The sequence below is a fragment of the Mobula birostris genome, chromosome 30 (assembly GCF_030028105.1).
Source record: "Mobula birostris isolate sMobBir1 chromosome 30, sMobBir1.hap1, whole genome shotgun sequence".
Lineage (NCBI taxonomy): Eukaryota > Metazoa > Chordata > Chondrichthyes > Myliobatiformes > Myliobatidae > Mobula > Mobula birostris.
The window spans coordinates 7,198,605-7,219,704 of record NC_092399.1 but is presented as its reverse complement, the minus strand read 5'-3'; the positions used below and the strand labels follow the sequence as shown (position 1 = coordinate 7,219,704).

General features: G+C 42.7%; 2 long non-coding RNA genes across 2 annotated transcripts; both read left to right on the top strand.

Annotated features, from left to right (window-relative positions):
* The first annotated feature begins 359 nt into the window (after window positions 1-359).
* Window positions 360-5,566, top strand: LOC140190642 (uncharacterized). Its single transcript, XR_011883658.1, has 6 exons — window positions 360-498; window positions 2,893-2,913; window positions 3,000-3,026; window positions 3,355-3,399; window positions 4,272-4,376; window positions 5,078-5,566. It is a non-coding gene; the product is annotated as an uncharacterized lncRNA (long non-coding RNA).
* Window positions 5,567-6,115: 549 nt separating this feature from the next.
* Window positions 6,116-19,259, top strand: LOC140190643 (uncharacterized). Its single transcript, XR_011883659.1, has 3 exons — window positions 6,116-7,970; window positions 11,209-11,325; window positions 18,481-19,259. It is a non-coding gene; the product is annotated as an uncharacterized lncRNA (long non-coding RNA).
* The last annotated feature ends 1,841 nt before the right edge of the window (window positions 19,260-21,100 follow it).

Sequence of the window (21,100 nt, the reverse complement as noted above, 5' to 3'; positions counted from 1 at the left end):
CTGACATTCATGTCCACCTTGACATGCTGCAATGCACCCAGCCCCCACATGCCTACCCTGCATTCACTAAACCACACACACAACGGTAGACCCCAATGGCCAACTGCGGGTTCAATTCCCCCACCACCCACCACCTCCCCTCACTGGATCATTACGCCTCACCCCCAGGTTTATCTCCTCTCTCCTGCTGATTCACCCTTTTTGTCCTCATTCCCGCCGGTTTATCCCCTCCCCCCCCCGAGCCCGTCACCATTAACCCCCCCCATAACCCCCGCCTGGCCGCCGACCCCCCCCACCCCCGGGCCTGTCGCGCCCACGTGACCGCGCCGGCCAATGGCGTTCGAGCTGGAGCATCTGGTTGGAACCGGTTCCCGCCTTGTGGCCAGTCGGTGAGAGCGCGCTGTTCGGCAGAAGGTGATCGATCCTCCGTCCCGCCGAGCCCGCCAGCCGCCACCCGCCCGCCGCCCGCCGCCAGCAGCCGAAATGCCCCGCAAGGCGGTGAGTGCGCGCTCGGTCTCCCGTCCTCCGGCTCCTGAGCGAGGCCGTTCTCTCTCTCTCTCTGCGTATGTGGGGGTTGGGTTTGCGCGGGATGCCCGGCCGTTCTGCCCTGCCTCCCCTCAGGTTCGCTTCACGGTGCAAGCGAGGTGGGCCCGGGTCGGTGCCCCCGCGTTTCACAGCCGCCAGCGCGCCTGCCGGAGCGTGTTTTATTTAATAATCCCCCCCCCCATTCCCCAGATGCGCGCTCCGTCCCCCGGCCTGAATTCCTCATAACGGCTGCAGGGCCCCGCCCCCCCGAGTCGGCTCGGCCCGGCCCGGCCCCGGGGCCCCGGCTAACGGAGGCCAGCTGCGCGGGAAGCGGGCAAGGTGGCCACCGAGGCACCGGGCGAAACCTCCAGGCATCTAGTTTTTTTAATTTCCCCCCCAAGCCACAAGTGCTAACGTTTGGTACCGGCGGTTTGAAATGGAGCCGGAGATCGGAGACTGGAGGGGGCTGTAGGAAGTTGGAGGTTTCTAGGTGGCACAGTATGGCGGAGTGGCAATCCTCTGGCATCTTCCCGCCTCCGTCTTCATCCTCACATTTCCTTTCCCCCCTGTAACGGGGTAGGGCCATCGGCCCGATTTTGGTTCAAATCCTAGCAGCCCTACCTATTAGGTTTCGCCGCATTAGCGAAATTTGCAAATTTACGCTCGGCCGTCAATGACTATGTTCCTTAAACATAAACTGTCAGTGGTTCGTGTTTGATCGTTAACCTGGCTCTCTTCCCCAGTTCTGTAGTGGTTGAGTAAATTTATTAGAAATTAACCTGCCGCGATATTTTGATTAACCTACGTTATACTGAAATACAAATAAATTTATGCAGTTTTGGGAATAAATTATTTATTCGGAAGTTTTAAAATATAGTTTTCAGTTCTTGATTATCTTTTCGACCGATACCCTATTATTTTGACTGAGGTGTCTAATTTTAATGGGACGATGTTTATTTGTTGTACTCTCCTGATTTATTAGTTTCAAACTAGATTCAAATTTGCCTAATTTGTTTACCCCATTCTGTGTGACCAAAGGCTAGGGTATTGTTATCAGTGTTACTGTATCTCCAAAAACCATGAGGCTTTTGGTTCCATTCCATTTCCGGAACTTTTTCAAGCCTTTATGTTCCAAGGATTGCTCATAAATGCACGAGGCATAAAAAAAAGGTTGGGAACCACTGATCTGAGGGATTCTGAAAGTTCCTGGGTTGGTATAATTAATGCAGATAAAGTAATGATATTTTACTCCTAGCTGATAGCATGGAAAGGACTAACAGTGATGTTCCGTTTTAAATTTAACATGACACCTGAATCTTATGTCACCTGTTGGGCTGCTGCATCCAATTGTATTATTGAAAGACTTTTTTAATACGTGATGTATAATAAGAGTTCAAACAAAGTCTGCCTTTAGGTGTAAGATTTTTCAAAAGCATTGACGTTTTTAAAACATAATATATGTTAATATTCCAGATTAAGCTGTTTTAAACAGTGTCAATAATTGGAATTTTGTGCAGTTGAGAGAATTTCTCCTGTCATCTTTTGTGTGAAAGGGACAAAACTTTGTTATGTCCTCTGCTTGATTAGAATTTACTGAGGACTTAATTTGAATTTTGTTTTCACAGAAATGCAAATTGGAACTTGGCGCAATTGTAATTGGTGCAAATGGGGTGGTTTGAATTTTAATTTGCATAGAATAGAAACTGCTTTCTATAAACTTGCCGCTTTCAGAAAGTGAAACTCAGCTCATTATTTGCAACTTTTGAAATGACAGGAAGTGAGTAACCATTTTGTAGCAGTCCTTTGAACCAATACTCGTAATGATTTTCTACACACTCCTTTGTATTTGCTAATCTAACATAATCAGAAGTCAGCAATTCAAAAGAGTGGGATGGATGGGTTTCTAATACATTTGTGAATTGTGTAAAATATAGAGCCCAGAAGTGCTGTTAGCTTATCTTAGCCATTTCCTTTCAATTTTTGTTTATATTTTCCCTCCTTCTCAGTGTTTCAACGGTTCACAACCTGGGGTCCGTGGACCGCTTGACTTGCATAATGGTATTGGTCCGTGGCATAAAAAAGGTTGGGAACACCTGGTAGATTAATGTTTACTAAATGATACTTTGGTTTACAGTATCATTCAATCACTGCCTCTTTCAGTAGTACTTAAAAAAAACATCTGGCAGTTTATCCCAGTCTGCTTCTATATAATTCACATCATCTTTTATGAACTGCTTAACTTATCTCAAAGTGGTGTTTGCCTGCTTTTCCATTTCCTCAATAAAGTAGTTTTTTCTATTTATTGCTGTAGTAATATGTGCGCATCATTTTGTAATAAAATACTAACAATTCTCTTTCCTGTTCTAGCCTGACGCTCCAAAGCCTGAAGTAAGTATTATTTTTGTTATAGATTTCACATATCTATGTTATCTATGTTCGAATACTGATTTCCCTCCTTTAAACTTGTTTTGCAGGAACTGAGGAGATCAGCGCGAAAACGGGTAGGTATTTATGATACCTGTAGCAGATCAGCTTGCTGAAGTTTCCATCTCCAGCATGACACTTTCTTGTAAATTTAAGTAAAGTTTTACTGGAGGATTGACTGCATTTCAACATGTCTCAAGTTCACTGCAGCTAATATACCCTCCTAGGTTATTTGAAATAAAGATTTTTTTCGTTTTAAAAAAAATGTGGAGTCCTAACACAAGAATAGATAATTAACATGTTACTTTGCTTAACTCATGAAAATACTGATTGTTCTCCTAGTTCTTGTACTATCGCAGAGATTGAAGATGTTTCTCATTCTTTTTTTCCACTGATTCACAACAGCGAACTGTCATGACAACTGCTCCAGCCAAGAAGGCACCAGCGAAGGTAAGTTCTTCAGTGCACCATAGGATATTGTAAATAAATGTTCATTTTCAACCAGCTCTATTCTATTTAGTCAGGCAACTATCTCATTTCTGGTGTGTTCAGATCGAAAATGTTCCTAAATCAATCTTACCCTCTTTAGTTGACCAATTCAAGTGGTATAGTTCAGGAGAGGAGACAATTGATCGTGGCTCCTGATTCTGATTTCTAATCTAATGAATCCCACGTAAGACTGTGAGATGAGAACAAATCTTTGGTGTTGGGTTGGCAAGGCCTCTTTTTTTTTAAGTCTTTAAGGCAGGGGTTTCCAACCTGGGGTTCGCAGTATAAAGAAGGTTGGGAACCCCTGCTTTAAGGGCTAGAAGTTGAGTTATGTTTATAAGAATTGTACAATCTTAGAAGTTCACAGTACGGGACAAACAAACTTTCGGTATGCTGCATTCACTCAGATCGTAATGCTCACTAATATAATTCTTAGTGCATTGGGGCCATATTTCTCTGTCTTTCCTATCCAAGTTCCTGTCAAATGCCTTTTAAATATTGTATCTGCCGTCATCTCTTATGGCATCTAATGCCAGATAGTCAGTCCCCTCGGTGGGGGGGGGGGGGGGGGGGACCTAACCGCTCAGATCCCTTACTCACAATAGTTCCTGACACCTTGAACATCAGTTGGTGGTTGTTCATTTGTCTTTATGTTGAGGAGTGTGTAGTCTATCAATGTCACTTGTACAATTTCCTAATGAGGTTGGGGATAGGAAGGGATTGTTCAGTTCCTCAAGTCTGTCTAGATATAGTCAGTTCCACAGCTTAATTTCAAGCTGTTAATCTAAGTGTTTTTTTAAATGTTTTTTGACAGTAATACTTCTGTTTTACAGAAAGATGCTGGGAAAGCTAAGAAACCAAAGGTCGTCAAAGGCAAAGCAAGTGACTCAAACCAGGAACCAAGCACTGCTCCTGCCCAAAATGGAGAAAACAAGGAGGTAACATGATACAGCCTCTGGTATATCCTTGTACTGTTGACCCAAGATCTTGCAGGAATCTACATTTATAATTAGTTAGAATTCCTGCCTTTGGTCCACTTATGCACTTTGAGCTGTATTGATCAGTAGACAGTTTCCTTATAGGCGTAGTGGTACATCAAGGTTAATTTTGATTTGAGAGTTTGGGAAAGCTTGAATCGTGTAGTTATGACCTGTGATAGTGGTGACAGACCCCAGTAATTTAATCTTGTTACATTCTGTGAAATTTCCTGTGATATATAGATTAAAAGGATTGAAAATTCTAAACTGGATTTGGAATTGGAAATTGACTCCTAATGAGGTTAGGGACAGGACGAGATTGTTCATTTCCTCAAGTCTGGCATGATATAGTCAGTTCCACAGCCTAGTTTCAAGCTGTTAATCTAGGTAGGGTGTACACCCCAAGAATATGCTAGAGTTGAAGATTTAAGCTAGATTGTAATGATGTCATTGACTGTATTAGAATGACTTGCCAGTGCAACCAGTCTTGTAAGACAGTGAGTGAACTCTGAAGGAGATGTGGCTATATTGGGTGGTCAGTAGTTGCCCTCCAATGATCTCACCTTGTGTTCTCACCATAGATCATCAAGGAACACTGATTTCTAATAAAATTTCCCCAAGGGAATTGGAACTAATCTAATTGATTTATTTATTTATTGCAGGCTTGAGAAGGAAAGTTGCTGATAGGCGATGGTATCAACAGCGTCTGGAAGGCTTATCAATTTCCTGCAACGTGTGCAGTTGAAAGGAATATTTTTATCAGTTTTTATAAAGGCAACTTTTTTTTTTACTTTTGAGTGAGCAAATGTGGGTGCTTGCATTGTTTTATTTTGGAGATTTTGTATACAGATTGCATGTTGAATTGCTTGATATTAAACTCCTTTTTGCTCCCACTCAAACTCCCCAATTTTGACCATTTTCTATCTCTTCCATCAGATGAAGTTATGTTTGCGATGTCTATTCATGTTAATGGCAGTTCCTGACCCCTGTGTGAAATCATTATTTTCAGATTTGGCAATTTAAAATTTAAAAACACTTTTTTTTATAATTACTGTTTGAAAATGGAAATAGTAGAATCTCTTTTGGCTCAAATGGAATTTTTAATTCCACGGAGTTTTAAATTTGCTACTTAAATAAAGTTGGATATTGTTTTGCTTGTCATGTGTCTATTATATCTAAATGGCATGGCTTCCATTAATGGTGGCTATTTTTAGTTCCTTGGTCTATTCAGAATTTCAGTCAGATGATCAATGTAATCTAATCCACAATTCAGAGATGTATTTGTATCTGCTTTTCCTCAGCTAGAGCTAAATGTGTTTATAATTGTAGCTCTTTCTGTTAAGTACCTGACAAACACTGACATCTCTTCCCGGACATCCTGTGCACATCCCATGTGAGGGTTGTAGTAACAACTGTGAAAAATACTGTTTAGTAGGGTTTCCCCACCTGGGGTCCACAGGCCCCTTGTTTAATTGTGTTGGTCCATGGCATAAAAAGAGTTGGGAGCCCCTGGTGTACAGCAACAACTTTTAGCATGCTTTGGCAAGCTAGTACCCAGAAGTTCTTGTTTCAGTGAGGAAGAAATGAAGACCAATTCCTCTTCTTCATAATAAAGCCTTGGCTTCTTTATAAAGGAGCAGGTGTGCCTTAGTTTAATGATGCTTCCAATACATAGAATTTTCATATTTTTTGTGCTCCAGTTGTTTTTTGGTTAACCAAATCACAGCTTTTGAGTAGAAGTATTACCTAAAGCTCCATAGAGCCTGAAGGTGAGCCACAATACTTGCTTGCAGGGCATAGGTGTGTTACAGATTTCTGTAACCTTTATTTATACATTCTAGTTTCTGTATTTGCATGGATTTGAAGAATTGCAGCTCAGCCTAAGATGGCCTGCATGGAGTAACATGGCGGTGGGCAGTAGAGCTTCCTCCCCCTCTCAATTGAATCGTTTAAACCAGCAAAAACCAACTAATAGCCATTGGTCAAGTGTGTGAGAAGCAAAGGAAGTTGTGCCTCTTCTGTAACTTTTTACAATGCAACAACAAAAAAAAGTAACAAGTTTATACACTGGGAAACAAACATATCAAATGTACAGTTCATAACAGTTAAAGAAAAAGCACCCATAGTAGAATGGTATAAAGTTAGTTACCACCCCACCCTACCACTATCCAACTCCAAGCCAACCTTAACGATAAGTTGAACAGAACTTTTATCACCAGGGAGCTGTATTTATAACAAAGAAGTTATATTGCCTACTACCTCTTCTGTAACTCTTAATCGGGATGGGAATATATTTACAGTAGAGTCTTGGTGAAGGGTCTCGGCCTGCAATGTTGCCTATTCCCCTCAATTGGTGTTGCTTGATTTGCTGAGTTGCTCCAGCATTTTGTGTGTCATACACTACATGCTTGAGGAATTTGCATCTGCAGAATCTCTTTGTTGAATATTTGTTGTTTTGGGTGGCTACTCTTAACCTGATTATAATCGGTTTATAGTTGGTACATTGTTCCTTAGAGCCTGCTTTACTAATGTTAGTGTTAGGATTTTGGCATTCAAGTTGAAAGCCAGACATTTTGGTATGGAAGTCATCACATTATTTTGGAACCAGTTAAATAATATAAGCACTAAATTTAAAACAACATCTGCAACCTTCATGGAGACACTTTAATTAATTCATCACTTTTTAAGATTGGTATGAGGCCTGGTGGTCATTTGTGAATCTAAATCGTGTTGAATCAGATCAGGTGGGGAATGTTTTGGTAATTTTTCCACATCTACAGCTCCAGGGGTTGGCATCATGGCAGTGACCAATATGAAAGAACACTTGTTTTTACTTTAATAAACGCAGCATTAATTATACATGAGCTAAACGCTAAAATGAGAAACAGACGAGATGGCAGGCAGCGACTATTCGGAATCAACAGGCTTAGGTTACCGTGACGGGTAAAATGCTTCAAGTTATACAAAGCCGACAGAAACACACCGAGATCGCCCGATCATCCACACTAATCTTACTGTGTTTCCCCACGTTCCAACACACACATTCGGGGCAATTTACAGTTGCCATCTCGTACGTTTATGCAATGTGGGAGGAAACCCACGTGGCGATGGAAAACTTAGAGGTGGCAACCGAGGTGAGAATCGACTCCGTGCTGTGAGACGGTGGCGTTATGAGCCGCATTCCTGTGCCGTCGAAATGACCAAAGAAGGTAGAATTGAAGATTATGCCTGGATTTGACGCTTGACTCACGACGAATAGCTATGAACACCAACCCCCAGGATCAATTCCCATACTGAACCACGAGTTGTCTCAGGACGGGAATGGGGAGCCAATGTCAGATTACAGTTCCCCCCAACAGCAACCTCCCCAGGTATTAGGTTGGACCGGTTCAAATAAGATTTGGAGCCGCTCCCAGTAGGCTGGATTTGAAGGCGTTTCCCGTGGTTGTAGTTTGGGAGCAGGGCGGAAACAGTTTTAAATTGCCTCTTGTGTCCGCAGCAATGTAGTTCGGTTCGAGCCCCGGTTGGTCAAGTGGTCGTTTACCACCCCACACGGTAAGTTCTCTCTTTTTGCCGTGTTTTGTATAGATTTACTCGCCTAAACTGTATAAGTACGAGCGGCACTAAGCAAGCTATCTTAGGTTGAGCTGCAATTTTTAAAAATCCATGCAAATACAGAGGACTAGGACAATAGAAAAAAACCCAGGCAGAATGAAGAAGTTTAACAGGGATGAAGAACATTTCTGAACGGCGCTTTAAACTAAAACTCAAAACGGACATTCAGCCTGAAGCGAACACGCATCTGCCTTGCGTAATGTAGTATGCCCTCAATGATTTCTACCCTGACCCACGTTATAAAAAGTATACTGTCTGGTAGGAGGACCCATTCGAGCCATCCAATCCATGAGGGCATTCCTGTTCTTTACTCTTTCTTCAAATGATCAAAAAACAAGTGCTTGCCCAGCTAATTTCTCAAAGCTCTGGCTGCCGGTTTTCACATCCCTTGCAATCAATAAATACCAGAATATAGCCACTAATAATCTGTAAATATATTTTTCATTTACCTTCTGTATTTTTCTTGTCAATTATGTTACTGCAACTTTGAATTTTGGGAATGGTTCTTTCTACTTAACTGATTTGTGCACCCTTGCACATCTCACAACTCTGGTTCAACAAAGTTTACGGTAACTTCACCTAGTCTAGTCCTACTATTAAAGCAGAGCAACAGGAATTTGTGACACAAAGGCCTCAATGTTAAACTGGAAACTGGACATGTCAAGCGAAAATAAAATAGTAACACGGAAGATTCTGCAGATGCTGGAAATCCGGAACAACACACACAAAATACTGGAGGAACTCTGCAGGCCAGGCAGCATCTATGGAAATGAATAAACCCAAGGGTCTCGGCTGGAAACGTCGACTGATAGATACTCTCTAACCTCCAGCATTTTGTGTGCATTGCCATGAAGGTAGTTACAGAAGAAGTTTAAATTCTAACAGTCTGCCTGTGACAGTTTCCTCAATTGGATAATATAAAAACTATTTGAGATCTCTCTCTTTATTTCTTCCACGATAAGACAGCTGGTTGTACTTCACATAATGATTTGTTTGCAGTGGTCTATCTTGTTTAGGTGGAAGCAACCATCACAATTGATTAGCCAAATAATCTCGGGTTCTGTGGAGTTCTGATTATAGCTTCCACCACCTTCCCCTGGGTGATGTGATGGGACTAAAGACTTGCTTTCTGCCTGATTTGCAATTTGCACCTGATGCTGGAATCTTGCAGTGTTAAATCACAGAACCGGCAGCCCAGAATGGTTCTCATTATTTCCTGAATTCTCTAGTATGTAAGTGGAAAAGATCCTTTGACTATGTTGCCTCTTGCTGTTCTCATGACTATGGAGTTGCTTCACACGGCTTCCCAAGTGCTCTGTTTGCAGTTAGGAAGGGATCCAATGAGCGGACAGGGAGTGAGTCAATTAATGACAGCACATTATATCACACAGAGTTGGTAAATGAAAATGCCATCCGGTTTGTGTTGAGTGAATGCCCAATGTTAATTGGTCCTCAGCAGCTCAGGATGAGTTTAAAAAGTTCCAAGCAGCATTAAACTCATCTCAATTGACGAATGTCCAGCATCATTCACTGACTCTCACCACACTCCGAATTCAGGCATGTGCATCCAAAGTGTGTGACCCTCAGGAAAAGCAGGCCCTTTTGGAGAGGAGACCTGTGTGGGAGCAAACCACAGGCTACAAATTACATAAGAACATAAGAAATAGGATCAGGAGTAGGCCATCTGACCCATCGAGCTTGCCCCACCATGCAATAAGATCATGGCTGATCATGGTTATCTCAGCTCCATCTACCTGCCTTTTCCCCATAACCCTTAATTCCCCTACTATGTAAAAATCTATCTAACTGTATCTTAATTATATTTAGCGAGGTAGCCTCAACTGCTTCCCTGGGCAGAGAATTCCACAGATTCACCACTCTCTGGGAAAAACAGTTTCTCCTCATCTCCATCCTAAATCTTCTCCCCTGAATCCTGAGGCAATGTTTCCTAGTTCTAGTCTCACCTACCAATGGAAACAACTCGGGTTCAACCACTTCCATCACAGGCACAACCTTCCCACCATTGAGGCGCTTCAAGAAGGTGACATCCATCATTAAAACCCCTCACCATCTAGGATATGCCCTCTTTGTTTTGTATCCATCGGGGAGGAGGTATAGGAGCCCAATGACTCCCACTCAGCTTTTTAGGAACAACTTCCTCTCCTCTGTCATCAGATGTCTGAACAGTCTATGAACACTACAGTTAGTCAACTTTTGTAATTTATGGTCATTGCTGCAAAGCAACTGATTTCATGACAGTCAGTGATAATAGACCTGAATCCATTTGTTGGTGCCAGTGTGTGGGAAGAAGGAAGGTTACCAAAGAAGTCGATAACTCAGTGGGAGCAGAAAGTGGATCAGGGTCACTTTGTCAGAGCTTCTGAGACGTTGTTTTCTGCCCCCGTCTTGCAGTTAGTTCAGATGTGAGGAAGAATTTATTGCCCACTGAGTGGTGACTTCCATGGCTCTCAATACACACAGCCATCAAGGGATTATTTTAATCTTCTTTACGGCTGCTCATTGCTCCAATTGTACTTTCCTGCTATTGAGGGGAATGGGACTGCAGAGATGAGTCTTAATAATTGAGAGATGCTTCCAACTCAAGACCATGTAAGGTAGATACTTTATTGATCCCAAAGTAAATTACAGTGTCACGGTTGCATTACAAGTTCACACACATACAAATATTAGGAGAGAAGTAAGAAAGAATAAAAAACAAGTTGCCTCCAGCAGTCAAACAGGAGGAGATACTCTCCAGAAAGAGGAAGGTGAGGTGGGTTTGGGTATATCCAGTAAGAAGAAAACCAAACAAAAGCCCATCTGAAAGTTTGCAGTGTCCGGTGGAAGATGGTGGACATAATGGAGTCATGTTATGTGATTAAACTTGACCAAGGACCCTTGGGTCCTGCCAGTACTGTGAGCAAGGAGAGAACTGGTGTGTTTATGTCTGCTCTTCAGTGAAGCGACTGCCTCGATCCTGAATGCACAGCACTGATGTTTTTTGACAGATGGTTCAATAGTCCAGTGACATCACCAAATGCAAAAAGCTCAGTATAAAAGGCTGTGTGGAACCAGACATCCGGCAGACGAGAGGTTGGGTTAAATTCCCTTCAACGAGATGGGGCTGTGGTGATTTAACCAAGATTGTTCGGTCAATAATGTGAAGTTTTCTTCTCAGGGGGGATATTTGGAATTGCATGCTGCCCTCATCTGAGTCAAATGCTATTCTTTCTCCATGCTGGACATGATCATTCGGCTGAGCAGATTAACTCCTAGTTACTTCCGACTATTACAGGTAAGTAGACATTAAGTGCATTTGGGAATGTGCAGTGGAGGAAACAAGGCAGCGTTCAGTAAAACTAGAGCAGCTACAAAGACATTAATGGAGAAAACTCCAGTGTTATTTATGCTGTCAGTTGCAGAAGGGGTCTATAAGGATAATGTGGCAGATATAACATACGTATATGCGTTTCAAAAGTCATTGAAGACGCTACCATCCTGTAGATTAGTGATTAAATTTACAAGCGTAGAACATATAAAGTTGGACGAATAGCAGAGTAAATGTTTTACCGGTCTGGGCAACTGATTTAGCATCTCACTCTGTGAACAGTTTCATGTCCAGCCTGATATCTATTCTACTACATCTTCACTAGGATTGGTGGTGGAATCATTGATATTACTAAATCACATAAATTATTTTAGTTTCTGGAGGTTGAAATATAATTTCAGAACTTGCAGATGTTACCAAATTGGGGTATAGTTAATGCTGAAGAAGACAGCATGTTTAAGTTTGGAATTAATAAATTTGTACCTTTGGTGTGAAGTTTTAAAGAGTTTGAGGTGCATTTAGTTTTAAGAACAAAGGCAGCATATATTTCATGGAAAATAAGTAAATAGAGTAAAAGAATGAAGGAATATGCAACTCACTGAACTATGAAATTCACGTTACTAAATAATGAATCACTTGCAGCACAGGGAACACTTCTAAACAGGTTGAAATAAGCAGCAAATTTATGTTAAAGACATGCAGAATGTTGGTTAAATCTTACGGTGCATTGATCTGGTGTCTGTGTGTTTAGAGAAACTGAGAAAAACTGCAAAAAAGATGTACTAGAATTGAGAGATTATAATAACTGTAACGTTCAAGTGTCTGGGGCTGCCTATGGAGAAGGAAAAGCTAAAATTTGAGGATTTTTTGTGGAGGATGCAATATAGAAAAGACGTTTCCATTCATTGGAACAAACAAACTGAAGGACATTGAATTTATGGCAGTCACTAAAGAGCCCAATAGGAACCCAGAGGAGCTTTCTTTAGTCAATATGGTCAGAACGTAGAAGTTGCCACCACGGGAGATGTTGAGGAGATAGGCATAAAACTATTTTGAGACAAATGCTTGAAGGAGAAAAGAATAGCAGAGTAAACTGATAGTAAAAGTAGGAAGAGGGGGAGGTCTTTATGGACCTGAAAACCATTTAGACCAGTAAGATTAAATGATCTGTCACTGATTGATAAGCAGTTGGAGACACACAGTGATCTAATGATCATTATTCACAGATTCTCTAACAGATGACATCTCTTGGGGATAAACATTTAATTTTCTTTTCCTTTCCGTCTTTGAGATTATGATTGGGTGGAAGTTCCTGAGACTAAGGTGCACTCCTGATGAAGCTGTGTTGTAATTTTAGGACAGAACCATACCTCAACCTTCACACAGGAACATCTAGAGTGGGCCAGCTATCCACAGCTTGAAGTGGTGCACATCTCAGTCTTGATCTCATCTGGTAGGAAAGCACAGCCTACCGTGGATACTATAGAGAGAGCGCAGGGGAGATTTGCAAGGATGTTTCCTGAATTGGAGAGTGTGCCTTATGAGAATAGGTTGAGTGAACTTGGCCTTTTCTCCTTGGAACAACGGAGGATGAGAGATGACCTGGTAGAGGTGTATAGGTTGATGAGAGGCATTGATGGTGTGGATAGTCAGAGGCTTTTCCCGGGGCTGAAATGGCTAACACGAGGGGGCACAGTTTTAAGGTGCTTGGAAGTAGGTACAGAGGGGATGTCAGGGGTAAGTTTTTCACACAGAGGTTGGTGGGTGCGTGGAATGCACTGCCGGCGAAGGTGGTAGAGGCGGACACAATAGGGTCTTTTAGGAGACTCTTAGACACGGTGCTTAGTCAAATGGAAGGCTGTGCGGTAGGGTAATTCTAGGCAGTTTCTAGAGTAGGTTACATGGTCGGCACAACTTTGTGCGCCGAAGGGCCTGTATTGTGCTGTAGATTTTCTGTCTTTCTCTGTTTACGTGCATTCCCTCCTTTTGGGGAAATTGGGACCAACCTTGGCATCTGTATTGTGATTCCTTGTCCCAATCTGTCGATTCACCCCCAGACCAGGAATGGAGTCCACTTTGCTCTCAACAAGTTTACCGAAAAAGTGCTCCCCATTTTCCCAGATAATAATCTTTCCTTGTTTTTTTTAAGGAACTGGAGCGTTTCGACACATTTCCTTTCCAGTTTACAATATAATTCACAGCGACCAGCACTCACAGTTCCCAGACAAAGAATAAGTTCTTAAATGACACCCTATTGGGTGTCTGTCTCTATGGTATGGACCCCCTTTCTTCCCCCCCCCCACCCCCCAGCGCTGGTCCCAGTAGAGGGGTTGGGGGGGGGGAGGGAGAGGAAATGAAAACAGTTTGTTAGTAAATCAGACATGGCGCAGCACTATCAGACGGAGGAGCAGCACCATTTTGTAGGGTGTGGGGGAGAGGAAAGGCATTAATGTGTCGGGATCCCTGACGGCAGGAGTGAAGAGAATTTCATTTTTGAGATTCTTTGACCCAGGCTGGAATGACAGCTGGTTATTTTTGTATACTCATTTCACTGATCCCTACTCCGAATGAATTAGAATCAGCAGCTGTTATGTAAGCGACAGAATTAAATATTAAAAGCAACATCCCGAAGGCAAAGTCTGCATCAGTGCTTTTGGTTCACGTGCCTTTTTTAATACTTTTGATGCTATGCTCAGTTTTTGATATTTCTGATAAGTTTTTGCACTACTTATCTTAATTTAACTAATAAATATATCTACATTTTCTATAATTCAGTTCTTCTTCTCTATTATCCTGCATTGCATTGAACTGCTGCCGCAAAGTTAACAAAATGTCACGTCATATGCCAGTGATATTAAACCTGATTCTGAAAACCCTCGAGTCCAGAATCTAATTGTTTCGGTGAGGCAGCGGGCAGCGTTTTACTGTTACAACATCGGCGACAATTCTGCTGATCCTGCCTGTCAGGAGTTTGTACGTTCTCCCCGTGACCGCATGGGTTTCCTCCAGGTGCTCTGGTTTCCTCCCACAGTCCAAAGACGAAAGGGTTAATAAATAAATTGGTCACATGGGTGTACTTGGGCGTGCAAGCTCATCGACAGGAAGGGCCTGTTACTACATGTATCGCTAAGTACAGTCTAATCTCTCCATGAGGCAGTGAGCTGGCCTTTGCCACAATCCCCCTTCATTACCAGCCCATGAGAAACCCCTTCATGGGGGTCAGATGCCCCAAGACACCTAACAACATGGAAAATGACTGGAGTGATGGCACTGGTGTGGTGGAAGGGAAAGCTGGTGATATGAGGTGCGGGCTCTGTCAGGAGCAGAACAAGGTGTATTTATCTTCCTGTAGCTGGGTACACTACGTACAGAGATAACTGGCTCCAGGCAGATTTCTGTCATCACATCAGTTATGATTGTTGCTCAATTCTTACTAAGTAAGTGGATGCCTGCTGGAAGAAGGGGGTGGGGGAGTGGGGTTGCTTTGCTGCTGATTATGCATGAGGGGGGCTTTGGGTTCTCTTGTCATGTGGATGAAATCACTGGAGAGACAGAGTCACTGGTAGATACAAAGCAGCTTCTTTATTCAACACCACAAGGTACAGCAGGCATCATACGGACGGAGACACTCTTGGTAGAAAGGTCTGCTAGCCCAATGTGGGCTCGATATTTATATGCTAAACACAAAGGCAATCGCTACTTAAAAAAGTTATAGACGATGCTTCCTTTTGAAGCTACATACAAACATCACACCTTCAGATTTCATCCTTTCCTTCCGACGCCAACATGTCTGGGTTGGTATCCACGGCCTTTAGGAATGCCAGTTAAATTCACAATACATTTATTTGGCATTTTATGTGCTAACATAGAAGACAATTAATATTTATAAAGTATAGATAATACTGTCTTCGAAACTACAGCATCTGGTCAAACTACGGTGCCAGAAGCTTCTGGTATTCACACCTTTTTAGGAAGCGCATTGTTGTGGATTCAATCCACAGTACTTTGTCAGATAGAAGTCTGGTGGCCAAAGTCATTTAAGTGTAAACAAATCATCTACCCAAAAAACTCACTCTAACAGGTTCTAACGTTTTTTCCCCCTGTCAATCATTCTTGGGGGTTTCTTCTCTTTCGAGGATGCCTGCACAGATAAAATTTTAAGGTTGTATACTGTCTACATTCTCTGATATTCGTGGATGTCTGTGAAGAGTAAGAATTTCAGGTTGTATACTGTCTACATTCTCTGATATTAAGTGGAACAATGGAACTTACTACCCGTTACACCACTGGTGTTTAGGGCAGCAGTGAAGGCCCTCTCTCTCTGTCAAGCATAGAAAGGCTTCTTCATTGCTGTTTCCGTAACAATTTTTATTTTTGATCAGTCAGGGTTGTTAGCCCTGAGCTGAACCCCCAAAACTGGAGGATTGGTGGATCACTCTTAGTCTGGCCTCTACCCTTTGACCTTTGTGGCATCGGTGACCCCGCCAGGAACCAAGCCATAAACCCCTGACTCCAGCCAACATGGCTCTCTAGGTCATTGAGGCACGCAAGCCACCAAGCGTCGGCAAGGTTGTGGACCTCTTGGAAGGTTGTTGGTCAATAACTAAACAATTAAATCAGTAACAACACTGGTTCCCAATGCAGGAGTCCAAGAGACAAGGGTGTGTATGTGTTTCCACTTGGCCTCTTCCCAATGTTCCCATTATTCTAGGAATCTGTGTTCAGCCAATTCACAGCTTGCAAAAGTACGTGAGCTAATTACTCTATCAACCAAGCGGATCCAGTGCCCTAGTTACAAAAATCAACTCAACTAATTAGTATAAACAAAAGAGATTCTTCCAGATCTCTTCCAGTAATTGCCCCCCTCTTCACCATTCCCCATTCCTGTTCCGGCACTCACCTTATCTCCTTACCTGCTATTACTTTCCTCGGGTGCTCCTCCCCCTTTTCGTTGTTCCATGGTCTCCTGCCCTCTCCTATCTTCTCCAGCACATTATCTCTTTCACCAATCGACTTCCCAGCACACCTCCCCCTCCTGATTTCACCCATCACCTACAACCTCGTACCTTTTCCTCCACCCCCCCCCCCCACCTTGCTCCGACTTCTCATCTCTCTTATTTTTCGGCTCAAAACGTCAACTGTTTACTCTTTTCCATAGATGCTGCCTGGCCTGCTGAGCTCCTCCAGCATTTTGTGTGTGTTACTTTGGTTTCCAGCATCCGCAGATTTTCTCTTGTTTGAGTTTCTACAGATGACGGAAATTCAGAGTAACGCACTGCAGGTGAAGGTTCTCGGCCTGAAACGTTGACCGGTTATTCCCCTCCATAGATGCTGCCTGACCTGCTGAGTTCCTCCAGCATTTTGTGTGTGTTACTTTGGTTTCCAGCATCCGCAGATTTTCTCTTGTTTGAGTTTCTACAGATGACGGAAATTCAGAGTAACGCACTGCAGGTGAAGGTTCTCGGCCTGAAACGTTGACCGGTTATTCCCCTCCATAGATGCTGCCTGACCTGCTGAGTTCCTCCAGCATTTTGTGTATGTTATCTAACCAGTACCCTCACAGATGCCTCAGAATCATTAGTAATGCGGTGATGGGTGTTAGAACCAATCCCATTACTGAGAGAGTTCGATCGGCATGATGGAGGCATGTGTGCCCGGGAAAGGGTGCAGGTTAAACATGGGGAAAGTACAGAATGTAATTATTTAAAATGCAGGCTAAGTACAGAAGTAGGAACAGACTTCAAATAAAAGGCAAATAGTCAAAAACAAGAAATAAAACAGATAAAATAATAGAAGCAAAGGGGAAAAAAGAAACAAGAATGGAAAGCAACACACACAAAAAATGCTGGTGAACGCAGCAGGCCAGGCAGCATCTATTGGAAGAGGTCCAGTCGACGTTTCGGGCTGAGACCATTGGTAGTCAGTGAAAAGGAAAATTAACTGGGAAGTCAAAAAGGATAAAGGAATTATTTTTGTGCTTGAAGAGACAGTAATGACAGACTTGGGCAGCATCAATGGGGAGTGAAACAAGGCTGATATTTTTGAGTAAAGGATGCTTTCCTTTGGGATCTTTCCTCAGTATTACAAGGAGGACATTAAGATGGCACGTAAGACATTTGCATTTATTGGCTGGGACATGGAATGTGGAAGGAGAGAAATCAAGGTAACACTAATCAGGCTGCAGCTCGACCACTGTGTCTGGCCACAATACTACAGGAAGAAGCTGATAGCACTAGGGAATATGGATGATACAACAATATTACTAGGGTGACGCAATTTAGTTAAGATTTGACTTTGGGACAAAAGGGGCTTTGGTGAGATTTAATAAATTTATAAGATTATGAGTGACCCAGATAGGGTGGAAAAAATAAGACCTACTTCACTCATAGAGTAATTCAACAAACTAAGTGACAGAGATTGAAGATGATTGAGAGGAAGACCAGAGTGTGAGGAAGGTGACTTCCAGCCACAGTGGAAAGAGTCTGGAGTGATGCAAAATTCTTCATCATATTCAAAGGGTAATCTGATGACTGATGAACATTTGAACCTGGGTTTATGGTAGGGACTTTAGCATTAAAAAAAAGTTGGGGAACCCCTGATTTGTAGAGACATTACTTAGAAGTACTGTATATGAATCGAGGGTTGAAAAGCGAAATTAGCCCAGTTAGACCTGCTTTGTCCGATGAGAACAAAGCTGGCCAAGTGGATTGTGTTGTGTTCAATATTGAGGGATGGTGCAGAGCACACCAGGAAGCCAGCATGCAGGATATTAAACTGAACTTTACTCTAATGCAACAACCACTACAGATTGCTCCTGTAATTTAAGTTTCTATGATTCTGTGACTGGAGAGCCAGAAGTGGGTACGAGAAGGCCACAACAGAGAGACGAATTTCATGGGAAGCAATTTTATAAAAAAGAAACTAATGTGCTTGAAGGTGAAAAGTTTAGCAGATTGAAAGACAGAAGTTTGGGGCAGAGGAAAGTTGGAAGGGTTCTAACCTTGATTATCTAAAAATCTTTGGGAGTTGGTGAGAAATGTTCCTCCTTCAGGTCAGGATGGAGGTAAGTGGTCAATAAGGAATTACAATTGAACTCACTGGTGTTTTTTTCGATTTGCACAGAGGCAGCTTGCGGATGAAGCTGTGATTCACAGTACCGATGGACTCATCAACCTTTCGGCACTGCTGCTTGCTGTACTGGGCACTGGAGTGTCCTCCTATAGCGTCAGGAGGATGACTGAGAAACGGGGGTCTCCGTCAAGCAGCTGAAACCAGGGCCAGCCAGCTAAAAGGCAGGGATATCAGAGGACAAGCAGCCACAAACTGGACAGGAATCGATGTAACATGGCCCCCTCGTGGCATTCCATTCAAACTGGAAGAACCTAAAAGGGGACTAGCTGAGAAAATGACTGACGTTGGAGTGGCTGATCCAAACCCTTCCGGAATGAGAATCTTTTATGTGGACTTTCAGGTGATAACTGATAAAATGCAACTGCAATTAAATAATTTAAAGTTGTTGTATTAACAGCAAGGTACATACTCAAGGAGAGCTTAGCATCAGTTGTATCAAGGCTCTTCTGGCCTGTGTGTCCTAACAATTGTAATTTGAGGGCATATCAAAGTTCAAGGTAAACTCATTGTCAAGATACACATGTCACCATATACAACCCCGCGATTCATTTTCTTGCAGGCATACTCAATAAATCTATAATAGAATAATAACTATAATAGAATCTATGGAAGACAGCACCAACTTGAGCACTCAGCCAGTGTACAAAAGACAAAAAACTGCAAGTACAAAAAGAAAGAAATAATAATAATAAATAAATGAGCAATAAATAGTAAGAACGTGAGGTGAAGAGTCCTTGAAAGTGAGTCCATTGGTTGTGGAATCATTTCAATGGTGGAACAAGTGAAGTTATCCCCTTTGGTTCAAGAGCCTGATAGTTGGGGGTAATAACTGTTCTGGAACCTGGTGGTTTGGATCCTGAGGCCCCTGTACCACCTTCCTTTTGGCAAAAGCAAGAAGAGACCATGTCCTGGGTGGTGGGGGTCCCTGATGATGGATGCTCGTCTCCTACAGCAGCGTTTCATGCAGACATTCTCAATGGTGGGGAGGGCATTGCCCATGATGGGCCGTAACAACTACTTTTTGTAGGGTTTCCCATTCAAGGGCGTTAGTGTTTCCATACCAGGCTGTGATGCAGCCGGTCAATACACTCCCCAACACACATCTATAGAAGTTTGTCAAAGTATTAGATGTCATGCTGAGGTTTTGCAAACACAGTAGGGGTGCTGCCGCGCTCTCTTATCAGTGGTGTAATTCAACAGGTTGTTGGGCTCTGGGCTTGGTCAGTGGACCTGAGCATTTAAACAAAGACTCTCCTCTGTACACTGTATCCCGGATTTGTATATTTGTAATACAGTGCTTGGAAATCGTTCCGAACTTAGAACGTGGAGAATGGATCTAGTATTTGGTTACGCATAATCAGAGTGCTTTTCCTATCGCTGGTTTGTCATACTAGGGGACTGGTGGTCACAGACAATGAAGAAATTAATATTAGCTCATTTCTCTGGGTTAATCTCAGTTGAAATGCAGCTCGGAGCTGTGAGACAGACTGTTTACACTCTACCAGCAGACTCAAACGTGGTCTTCCTTGCACCCTCAAAGCAGAATAAAAACGGCAGCATTTGGGGTCGATGATTTGAACTCTAGTGTAAAGTGAAGTTAATTCAGTTGCTGTGCTCTCACTTGCTTTGACTCTCAACTCCAAAAGCATCCAAGCTTGAAATATGAAAATGAACAAAATAAAAAAATCAGGCTTGGTGCCAGGAAATTACATAAAAAAAAAAGGCCTCATTAAACTCAGTGTCTGTGGGCACAGGAGTACTTGTGTGCACACACCTCATCGTCACTTAATCGTTGTTCATGCGTTTGATTTGAGCCCAATATCCACTGGAGCTTATGGACAGCTGTCTGGACAGCTTTCAGTGCCACAAAACTCTGAGTTACATAAGAGATGATGTTGCAACATTCTGCTTTATGTAAGTGCAGCCCCCGGCGTGAAGCTGCCCTACATACGCATCAGAGAGCATTTTGTTTCCAACCAACCTCAACAGATGTGACAGTCCGAACGTGCCCGAGGGAGAAACCGTATTAGATGCACTCCAGTCACGGACTGCTGCACAGACTCGTTCAGTCAGGACTTGTGTGCGTCCCCACACACCGGCCCTTTTGACAACCCCATTGAGCAATTGGGTTTCTCGTCCCAGACAAAGCAAGCCCAAAGTACACATACGCCACCATATACAACCCTGAGATTCATTTTCCCGTGGGCATTCACAGTAAATACAAGAAACACAATAGAACCCATGAATGACGCACCCAACAGGACGGACAAACAACGTGCAAAACAAAACTCAACAAACTGTAAATAGTCATAGTCATACTTTACTGATCCCGGGTGAAATTGGTTTTCGTTACAGTTGCACCATAAATAATTAAATACTAATAAAACCATAAATAGTTAAATAGTAATATGTAAATTATGCCAGGGAATAAGTCCAGGACCAGCTATCGGCTCAGGATGTCTGACCCTCCAAGGGAGGAGTTGTAAAGTTTGATGGCCACAGGCAGGAATGACTTCCTATGACGCTCTGTGTTGCATCTCGGTGGAATGAGTCTCTGGCTGAATGTACTCCTGCACCCACCCAGTACATTATGTAGCGGATGGGAAACATT